Source organism: Argiope bruennichi, chromosome 11 (genome assembly GCF_947563725.1).
Source record: "Argiope bruennichi chromosome 11, qqArgBrue1.1, whole genome shotgun sequence".
NCBI lineage: Eukaryota > Metazoa > Arthropoda > Arachnida > Araneae > Araneidae > Argiope > Argiope bruennichi.
In genome coordinates this window covers 7,985,395-7,996,604 of record NC_079161.1, presented here as the reverse complement: position 1 = coordinate 7,996,604, position 11,210 = coordinate 7,985,395, and the positions used below count along the sequence as shown (strand labels likewise).

The 11,210-nt window shown below is 26.7% G+C and overlaps 1 protein-coding gene across 3 annotated transcripts in view; it reads left to right on the top strand.

Annotated features, from left to right (window-relative positions):
• Positions 1-483: 483 nt before the first annotated feature.
• The window catches only part of LOC129957470 (sodium/potassium-transporting ATPase subunit alpha-like), a 173,154-nt gene continuing 162,427 nt past the window's right edge, over positions 484-11,210 (top strand). For 2 of the 3 annotated variants that reach the window (XM_056069789.1, XM_056069790.1), the window contains exon 1: positions 484-566. The gene's annotated coding sequence lies outside the window, so the exon portion shown is untranslated. Of the gene's footprint in view, positions 567-777; positions 922-11,210 lie in introns of those variants that run through there. The other variant, XM_056069791.1, reaches the window with a different exon arrangement.

Below are 11,210 nucleotides of genomic sequence, written 5' to 3'. Positions count from 1 at the left end.
TTCATAGCCTTTCAAAAGCATGAAAGAGGATGATTGAAAGAATGTTTTTAGTTATTTCTGTCCAAGAATTTCGATTAAGATATCATTTGCAGCTTAGTTCCAAAATATATTTCACAAACTATATCGAAGTACATATAAAATTGAGTATGAAATATTTCGTATCTATGTAGGTAGGTGCATGGCTTGAGTTCCGTGGGAAACAATACAAAGTTCATGATTCTCGTAATTTCATGATTCTCGTAAAATGAACACGTCGTTAATTTTTTGAATCTCGAAATCTTCTACAGTGTTTAAACTGAAGTTTTAAGAATTCCAAATATCGATACGAGATACTAGGGGGCTGTCATTAAGGCAAGGGGGCGATTCCCTCTTCCTCGGCCGGGGCGGACAGTTCCAGGAGGAGCTGACGTCACAGCCTTGCGGTCTCCACCGCCATCTTTTCCCGTGACGTCACGCCGAACACCCTCCCACATTTATAAAGGACCCGCGAACCGAGAGAGCAGCGTCAGATCCAGAATTCCACTCTTCCCAATATGGCGACCACCGACAACAGGGAACACGAGCAGGTATGGAAAAATCCCACTTCTTGCATCGCTTTCTCTTGCCTTTTTTGCCATCCGCACCATTAGTTGTACTTGAATTTGCCTCCCGGCGCTTCCTAGGAACATATGTGTGCCTCACTTTCTGCCAGAGCGCGCAAAATTCGCGAAATCTTCTCACCGGTAAGCGCTCGACTTATTGATTTGTTCGATCTAAAAGGAGCGGAGAACGTTCTGAAGGGCTGCTTGGTTTTTGCCCCGTTTAATTAAATAGCTTCGCTTCTATTTGTCCCGATCTCGAATTGTGTAAATAATTACTTTCTGCTGTTTGAAAACGATTCTTGCGGGAAGATATTAGGTAAAGAGCCGTGGCAACATGCTGGTAAGTATGAATTGTCCTGCCGGGATTCCGTTGCCCGTGTTTCATTTGACCTTTCGGAGCTGTTTCTTTGCTACAAGGTTATTGCTATGGCTACCGTCCTACTAAAAGTATTAACGAGTTCTTGGGGAATATTTCCACTTTTTTTAATTTTAAAATTTTATAAGTATCATCTACTACTAAATTTGGTTATAATTATTAATTTTTAAGTGTTTTAATTGGTTTAATTCTTGCATCCATGAACATTTGTTAAACAAGCATTTTTTTTCCACCATAGTTAAAATATTGCTACTCATTTTGTCTAAAATTCTAAAGCGAATGTTAAATGTAATTTTTCCTTTTAATTATTGAACATTTATCTGTAACTTTACATAACATTGGCATGAACTCTCATATTTAAAAACAATTTTGTTCTCGAGAATTATTTTTTAGTTCTTGATTTGGAAAAATACTTTATCTTTTAAACTCGCATTTCTTTATTACACTCTAGATATTAATAACATGAAATTATATAGCTTTATTACTTTATTCTTTGAAGTCACATTATATTGTGTTAATATGATTTTTATGCATGCTCAAATATATCATAAATAATTTTAAAAAATCTTCTTCATAACATTTAATTGTATTTGTATTAATACATTTATTAAGAATGCCTTATAAAAATTCTTACATTCCATTGTATTGTATCAGTTACTTTTAACTGATAAGTTTTGAAAATGTAATTCACAATTAAAATTCAGAGAATTTTTAGAAAGAACTAAATTAAATTTTAATAAAAATGAATATAATGATATTGCAAGCTTTATTCTCTGTACTAATTTTTTATTAGTAGCATTAGAAACAGGTTGGTTAAAACTGATAATAAAAACGCAAGTTTTCTTGTAGAAATTGTTTATATCAAATCTAGATTTAGATTCATGCAATTTAAGTAATTGACTTTCATTTTAATCAAATTGTTTAATAAAACATGCTAAAACTCAAATTTTTAAGAAACTATCAACTATTTGCTGTTAAGTAATCAATATATGTTCTAAACTTGAAGAAAAATTCAGAATATTAAATAAATGGCCTAAAGAAGATGTATTTAATCTTAAAAAATGACATTGATATAAAATTTGCTTGAATTGATTGTTAAAATTGTTTTCTTATGGTTATAAATATAATTTCCTGATTTCACAGTTTTAAGAAATCATGCTCATATCTTTAAAAAGTTTTTCTAAACACGTCTTTAAGTTTCTACAGAAAGTAATAAGTTTCAAATTTGAAGTATGAATAATACATTAATATTTTAAATATATCACTTATATAATTTTAATTTAAACAATAGTATATAGTTTAAATTAATGTTTATGATACTGAAAATTACCATCTGTGAATAAAGAAATAGATATAGTTATTTAAAAAATAATATCCACATAAAAATTGCTTGAATTAAGTTAAAATTTTGAAATGCTGAAGATTTATAAAAAGCCACTAACTAATTAAATAAAATGATTGTAATTGTTTTTTTTTATTTCTTAATAGGTATTAATATAAGAAAAACATACATTAAAAATTGTTACAATGAAAGTTTAAGGATATATCCTAATAACTCTAAGTTTGATTTTCACATACGATGATTTTAGGAAGCTACGGTTAAAGCCAGCGAAAAAAATTGCCTTTTGGAATTTAATTTAACTTACATTTCCTGAAGGATAAAATACTAACATATTATCTATTTAATATACTATCTATTGTTTAAGATTTAAAAATAAATATTTAAAGATATGTATTTTATCTATCTATTTATAAGACGATTTAAGATATATCTATATTTATATGATATATCTATTTATCAGATAAATATTTAAAGATATGTATTTTATCTTTAAAAGCGAAACCCTTAAAGACAGAGTATTAAATACATGACGATTTTAATAATAATATTTCATTATCTTTTCATCTTATTTCTCATTATAATATTATTTGCTCACTAATGGTTAAAGTAGAAAAGCTTTTAATAGAGTTTTATGAATCAAAATGAGCTCTAAACAAATGTACATCACATGCTTTTGCTATTGCATGGACGAAATAAAGTATCTTTTAATATTAACAAATAAATTTTTATAATCTATTTTTGAAATGATTAGGCAATAGATATTGTAATGATGATATTTGTTTGGTCTTAAAATCAGAATTTATTTACTTAAATATTGGTTCATTGCGAAAATCCTTTTTCAAAGTAAATAGAATTAAAAAATTTCAGAACATTTTATGATAAAATGGAAATACAGAGTAAATGTGAAAGCTGTTATTAAATATCATATGAAATGGTGGTTTCTTAGCATTCTCGATAATTTAAGCTATAAATTTATATATTAATCATTAAGATTATGAAGTTACGATTTGCTCTGTAATATAAGAAAATTATTATGGTTTTTGATTTACTTTTGTTATTGCATCGATAGAATAAAGTATATCTTTTATTCTTAGGAAATCAGTTTTTATAATCTACATTTAAAATAATTCTGCAATATACATTCTAGTATAAATCTAAAGATAAAAAGTATTTTTTATTATGCAAAAATTGCAAGCATTTCAATTTTAAATAAAAAATTAATAAAAAAGTGGTTAAAAGATTAAAAACCGGTGTCATTTAAAGACAGTATTATAAAAATTTATAAACTATTCAATTTATACTTCAAAACTAAATAAAATACACTAAAGTATAAATAAATGATTACCGTGAAACTAAATTTTCCATTTATCATTTACAAATCTATGCTGAAATAGTCTAAGCATAAAATAACTGTTATTTTATCACCTAAGTACTTAATTTAAACAAGACAAAACTAACATAAACATCATCGCTCGTGTACTACAAAATGATATGGTAATAGGTGTTGTAAAACACATTCATTAATGCCAATTATACTGCGAACATGAAGTGCCCGCGATATTTATCATACGACGTGGAATGCTGCCAACTCAAGACTAAATCGCTGCCCGCAGCACTTTGCCAACAAAATAACAATGGAGCGGTTTAGGATTTAACTCTTCTGTTATCTTAATGATATGGATGGATCGTGAGAGTTTTAGAAGTGTTTCAAACGGATGTCACACTTTCGAATCTTAAACTGCCTTTAAAAGACCTATATAAATAAATGAAGAATTGTCAGATTTTTTAAAAAATTAGAACACGAAAAGAAAAGCCAAGGTTTTCATTCATTGTATAAGATGGCTATGAAATTTCTGAGGACTTAAAATACAGTAACATTTGGTTAATTCGAAGCTGATTGGGCCACAGCGAAAAGCGATTTCATATAAAAATATTAATAACTATAGGAATCTAAAAATAAAATCGATAGTTATCTCAAATAAAATTTTTATTAATTATAAAAATAATAATTTCAATAAAAAATAAGTGAACATAGAATACTCTGATATTAAATTGTTTAACCCTTTAAAGGGTCATTTTTTTCTAGTTATATTATGTTAAAATATTTTTAGGAATGAAATTAGAATAAGAAAAGGGATTCATTTAACTTATTAGATACATTTTATTTGATTGGTTAATTAATTAATTTGGTTAATTAATAATTAAGTATCAAAGATAAAGGACCGAAGCATCTAAGTTTCTGTCTTTCTAAAAAATTTTGTCAGAACTTATGCCAACCTACATAAATTCATTCAAAGATTCATAAATTTGGTGGGAAGCATACTTCCCACGGCCCTAGAAAGGGTTAATGCAATTTCGAAATGAACGATATTATTCACGTCTCATATGTTCAGTGCATTTTGAATAAGTGAAGGATTTTTATTCTTTTTCGATTGACTTCAATTATTAAAAGTTCTGGAATGGATGAAAGACTTTAAAAATTATTTACTTACGATTTTAGAGGACGCAGTGTACGAATATTTTTTAAATAATAATTTTTCAGAAATAAAAGCCTTTTTTCTAGAAATTTCAATTTTGACAACTAATTAAATGAAATAAATTCAAATTATCGAATGAAATTTGACATTTTGCTTATAAAATATTCAAGATAGCATAGAAAAATTCGAATGAATTTATTTCACTGTAGTTTACATTTCTAATAAAAAGAAAAAGTTAGAAAGCAAGACTGAATGGTTTTGTAAGTGATTGTAGGAACAAGACTAGACAAGATATGTGTATAGACATTTTTCTGTCTTCAGCATTTTTTTAGACCTTTTATTCGTAAATTCTTACTTTTAAGAATAATTGTTGATCTATTTTTTTAGACTTTTTATTCGAAATTCATATTTTTAAGAAAAAATGATCTACTTTTTTTTAGATCTTTTATTCGTAAACTCTTGCTTTTAAGAATAATTACTGATATATTTTTGGACCTTTTATTCGTAAATTATTACTTTTAAGAATAATTGATCTAATTTTTGGAACTTTTATTTGTAAATTCTTACTTTTAAGAATAATTTTTTATCTACTTTTTTTAAAACATTTTTTTCGTAAATTCTTACATTTAAGAAAAATTGTTGATCTATTTTTTAAGACTTTTTTTCGTAATTTTTTACATTTAAGAAAAATTGTTGATTTATTTTTTAAGACTTTTTTTTCGTAAATTTTTATTTTAATTAACAATCGCTGATCTATTTTTATACCTTTTTATTTGTAAATTTATACTTTCAAGAAAAATTGTTTATCTATAGATACTACTAAAAAAATTTTTTTTTCATTCATTTGGATTTAAATTCTTTGTGTAGTGTTTTTTATCCTGTAATACGAACTTTACCATGTTTGGATATTTTATAGACTTTAGTTTAATTCCCCCAAAAAATACAGTTTACTATCTCTTTTATTAAACCCATGGGTCTAGACATAAAGATAAGGGATTTTTCAGTTTAAATTTTTCAGATAAAATACTGCTTTCAAGTGCATACATTTATCAAGTTATAACCACTTAATTTAAACATCTATTTAAATTATGGATCTCCCACATCATTTGAGTTTATTTGATTATACATAAAAATAAAAATATTTAATTTTATAGGTTGTTCCATAGTTATCAGAAAGAAGACATATCTTCGTTGATTATCAGTTATTGAATTTATAATTTAAGAAATATTTCTCTAATTAATAAAAAAAACGTTTCTTTTATTACTGTATTGAACTTCTAAAACAAATTCTTTTATTTAATCTTAATATAATTGTATGAAAAAGAGTTGATATAAAAAAATCAGACTTTATAAAAGATAAATGTTTTAAAATGATAACAGAAGCAAACGCAACGAACATTTAAAAAAAACTAATCTTAAAATTCAGCCCTTCTCATTCTATTCCATTAACCGTTTCTCAAATTTTGTTTGAAAATAGAACTTCTAAAAACAGAAAAAAAGAATTGTCCTTTAATTTTTCTTTATTAAATGCCAAACGATATTTTAAGATTTGTTTAAGAATTGATAAATGAATCAGTTAATCAGATTGAAGAATATGGCTACATTTTTTAAGAAAATTTAGAATGCATTTTATTTATCTTGGATATGAAGGATAAACCTCTATCAGAAATCCACTATAGATTTATATCTATATTGGATTCTGTAGATTTAAATTCTATTTTATCTTTATAAAGTCATCTATTTCAGAGTGAAAAATGCTTCATAAACTATTAGTATGTCGTGTCAACAAAATCCATTTATTTAAAAAAATGTCTGATTATAGTTAAATTTTATTCGTCTTGTTCTTGATTTATCGTGCTCACATGTTCACGGGCGAGCAGACAGACAGACAAACTTCATACAGAAGGAATTCATTTAAATGTATCAGTATCAAGTGACGGAAAGTCACTTATCCTAATTTCAGTTCTCCAGCTCATACTGTGTTTTTATTATCATGTACAAAAATAGGTATATTTTTTTAATGTTTTTTTTTTTCCTTTTTATTTTAGGGACGGTATGAAACAAACAGACGGTAATATATAAAAAAAATATGAAAAGAAATGGTCATAACGCATTTGACCGTCAAACTCTGAAGGTCAAATATTTTAATGGTTACAATCATTTTTTTAAATATCTTGTTATAAAAGAAACTCAAAACATACCTGAATATTTCAACACATTTGCATAACGGCTCGAATTCACAAAAGAATGCCCGAAGTGATTTGCTTTTTCATGCGATAATACATACCTCACTGATTAAAGAAAAATTGTTTTTTTTTTTTAAATACATGCCCATTATCAAACATTTGAAAATTCTGCTAATAATATGTAAGATAAACTGCCGCAACAAAACTAAACTATTCCAAATAATTCAACCACAAAGGAAAGGAAAAAAAATAGCAGAACAATAAAAAGGATGAATAAAGAATTTCCTGGAAAATCTGCAAAGAAAGAAAAAACTTTCCACAAGAAAAATCAAGCAGATATTAAAGAAAGTCATTATCGGTTGGCTCCTAAGTGCTTGAGAAATCTCGCAAAATATTTGTCTAGAAAACTGGTTTTTCATTTAGCTTTTCAAGAAGCATAAAGGAAGAAGCAAATAGGAAACTTTGCGTGGGATTTTGCGATGAAAGTATACTCGGAAAATCCTTTGTTTTGCAAAAAGGCGCCATTTTTCAGAATAGCCTTAAGGCAAAAAATTAAAATTCAGAAGTTCGCTAATTAGAATTTGAAAGGGAATCTTTTGAAGAAAGGTCATTAAATTTAAATTTGGAATCTTTTATGAATAACTACAAAAATCCTTTATTCAGCATTTTATAAGTGTTAAAAAGCTCAAGTTTAGTCAATTAGATATTAAAATTCCTAACATTTATCTGAATTAATGCATATGGTTATATCAAAAGATATTGAAATAGGGATACTAATTCACTGGGGACGAATAAGTTTTTATTCCTAAGGCAATTAAGTTATCTCAATAATTAATTTATAAGAAATTACATAATATATCGACATTCTAAGAACTTTTCTTAACTTAATTATGTGTGAAAGGCTTTCCTAATATTCTGCCAGCACACTTTTAATTTGACTTGGTTCATGATTATAATGATTAGATGTTTTATGACGATATTAATGGACATAGATCTGATAGTTGTGTGCTCAAAGAATCGGGAGTTTCGCACAGTTATATGTTCTAGATGTCAGCACACTATTTTAACATTTTCGGCACTCCATTATTAATAAATCGATTTATTTAATTAATTTTTGATGGAGGATACATTAAAACAAATTACTTTCATGATTCCATAATTTTTATAATAATGAATTATAAATTAAACACAAAAAGCCAGAAAATAGTTTTAAAAGATTCTGCTAGCTAGCATACTGATAAGTGTTTTTTTAATGCTAAATTTATTTCTCTTATTGAAGTTTTCATTCAAGAAATCATTCAAGTTTTAAAATTCTCTTAGTAGTTCATTTGTTCTGTTTTGGATTTCCGACTTTAAAGAGTTCATAAAAAGTCAATCATATGCTCCTGTAGTATAATAGCAAATATATCATTAAATGCTGTGTAGGAAATGTCTGCGAATCTTCAATTTCATTCTCTTGGCATAAGAGCGTCAAATAAATTATCATTTCTTACTTTATTTATATGATTATAAATTTGTATCACTAACCAAAAGACATAAAAAAAATGTATTCACTAATATATTAATCATTATATTAATTACTTTTGAGATGGTGTTAAATGCTATCAAATCTAACAAAAAGGCTTTTGCAGGCTTTTATTTTATTTCATTTCTTTAATATTTAGATTGAATTTTTATAATCAGTTTTTTAAATTACCTTCAAGTGAACTCAAGATCTAAAATTTTGTACAGCAGTGTGTTACCGATAAAACTGCAATATTATTATATTTTCAGAACGTAATTGCCACTTAATTGATTACTGTTAATTCATATCACAGTCTCAGCCTGGAATTAATTTAAGAGACAATTGGATAGAAAGCCCCATAATATTCAAAATAATAAATTAATTATGAAATATATTAAGGCATAAAGTAAAAACGAATGAATAGATAAAGATTTTTAAACAGTTTTCATTAATGTCCTGGATTATAAAAATATATATATAAAGTTAAGAAAACATAATAAAAGCGAGAATTACTCATATTAACTATTAAAAAATTTAAAATGTATTTCAAAAATCAATGAAATTCAATTTAGATATAGTGTCTATACCAGAGGCTTCATGACCTTGCTTTGACATCCATATTTTCTATATTTCAGCGCAGTAATATACGCTGATTTAATTTTATGTTTTCTTTGTTTTCCTACTAGTCAATACAGAAGAGAAAATAATGATAGGAATTTAAATATTTCGTAATTTTAAACAGAAGCTCACTATTTTTGCATGAAAAGTAGTAAACTTCAGCTCATTAATCGGCATTAAATTTCTATCTAATCATTAAAAATAACGATTGCATACGTTTTCCCCAAGAATTATTTCATCAGTCATTATTTATTATTCTTACGCCTCAATTGAGCTTTTCCCAGTTTCCTCAAAGGTGGATTTGGCAATTTCAATTTTAATGTCAATATTTGAACTGAAAGAAAATTAATTAGATTTCCAGAAACTCAAAGCACTTGCTTTCAATTAAAATAAAAATTTATTGATATATGTGTATGAAAAAACACCAAAAATTCATTCTTAGTAAAAAGAGCCAGAATTCAAATTCATTTAATAATTCTAAAATGACAGAATTCTTTTATAAATCAAGAATATTTTTTGATATTATTGACCTTTTATAAATTGGCAATTTTATGTGAATTGCGTTTTATAAATTGATAATTTAAGGAAAATTACCATTTATGAATTGCCAATTTTAAGAAAACAGATTTTTGCAATATACTCTTAACTCAGCCGCCTGATATTTGTAATACATAAAGCGTACAATCTAAGACAATTGCGATTTTGATTATTTGTTCCAGTTTCAAAGATTGTTCCAGATTATAGCGGTTTTTTATTTGTATGCAATTTACCCAAATTAAAGAATAAAAAAAAGATTATCAATTGTGAATTTTAATAAAGCACTATATGCATCTTTTTCACTTCTTGCCATGGTTAGAATATGGGAAACCTCGTCTGCAGAAAAAAATTTGTGAAATATATTGTTAGTGTTCTCAATTCCTCGCATTTTTTTGCCACTTTTAATATTTTTCATATTGTTTTAATTTTTTTAAAATTTTCACAACTTGGCAACATATGTGTTATGTCCTTTACGAATAAATGAACTGGCTTACAGTTTCAAGTTTCAATATATCTCTTTTGCTCTATTTTTATTAAACTATTTTCTTCAATTCACTTTGAATGTGAAGACGGTGACTCGTCACTTATTTCATTATTTCCGTGATGGAGAATATATGAATAGAATATTTCACCCTTTTTGAGTTCCAAATATATAGCGTACTGCTTGGAAACGGATAATTTGCTGTCTAGGAATTAACGTATTATACAAAGAAAAAGAAATGGAAATTGTTTCATGCAGTTTGATTTGTTTGGCTAAGACAGAAAAATGAATACTTCCCCATTCACCAGTTATGTAACCAGGAATGAGTTACCCCTGCTACATATGGGAATTTATAAGGGACTGCCTTCATAATAACTAAAGGCGGTAATTTTTTTAGTCTTAAAGGCCACGACTGAAACTCAGTTATATTGATATTACCACGGCTCTACCGTTCCCGTAGGAAGAAAGTTTCATCTTTGGAATGAAAGTTACTCCTAATATTGCAATATTCACCAGGGAAACAAAAGCTTTCATAATTATCTGAAAATTCCACATTTATGAACTCATGATGCTCTTCTATGAATAATTAGAAACAAATGTAAATTGTTCTGTGAAAATTAATTTGGCTAGAATTTCAGGGCATACAAGCCACTTCCTGCGACAAATTCAAAACATAATGTACAAATAACAATAAGAAAATAGCTTAAATTCAACAAAATACATAAAGGATAGACATGTCCAAAAGATTAGATTTTAAAAAGAAATATTAGTTATGAAAACAGAGAAGCAATATTTGATTCATCGTAATATTAACAAGATTGGCAGTCATATGTGTGATTGAAAAAGTTACAACATATAAAACTATTCACTTTATGATAATTATTAAATTTTTTGTCCTTTATAAAATAGCAAATATTCATATGAAGAATATTGGATAGCAAATCATTTGAATTTGAATAAAACTGCAAGAAAAATAGTTGGCCACTTCTTATGGAACGTGAACATTAAACGCAGACATGTACCTCAGAGTGTAACAAGTTCCTGTAATAAATGTAAATAATATGTTATTGATTAGGATATCTTTGTTTAAAAGTGTGGCAGATTTTCT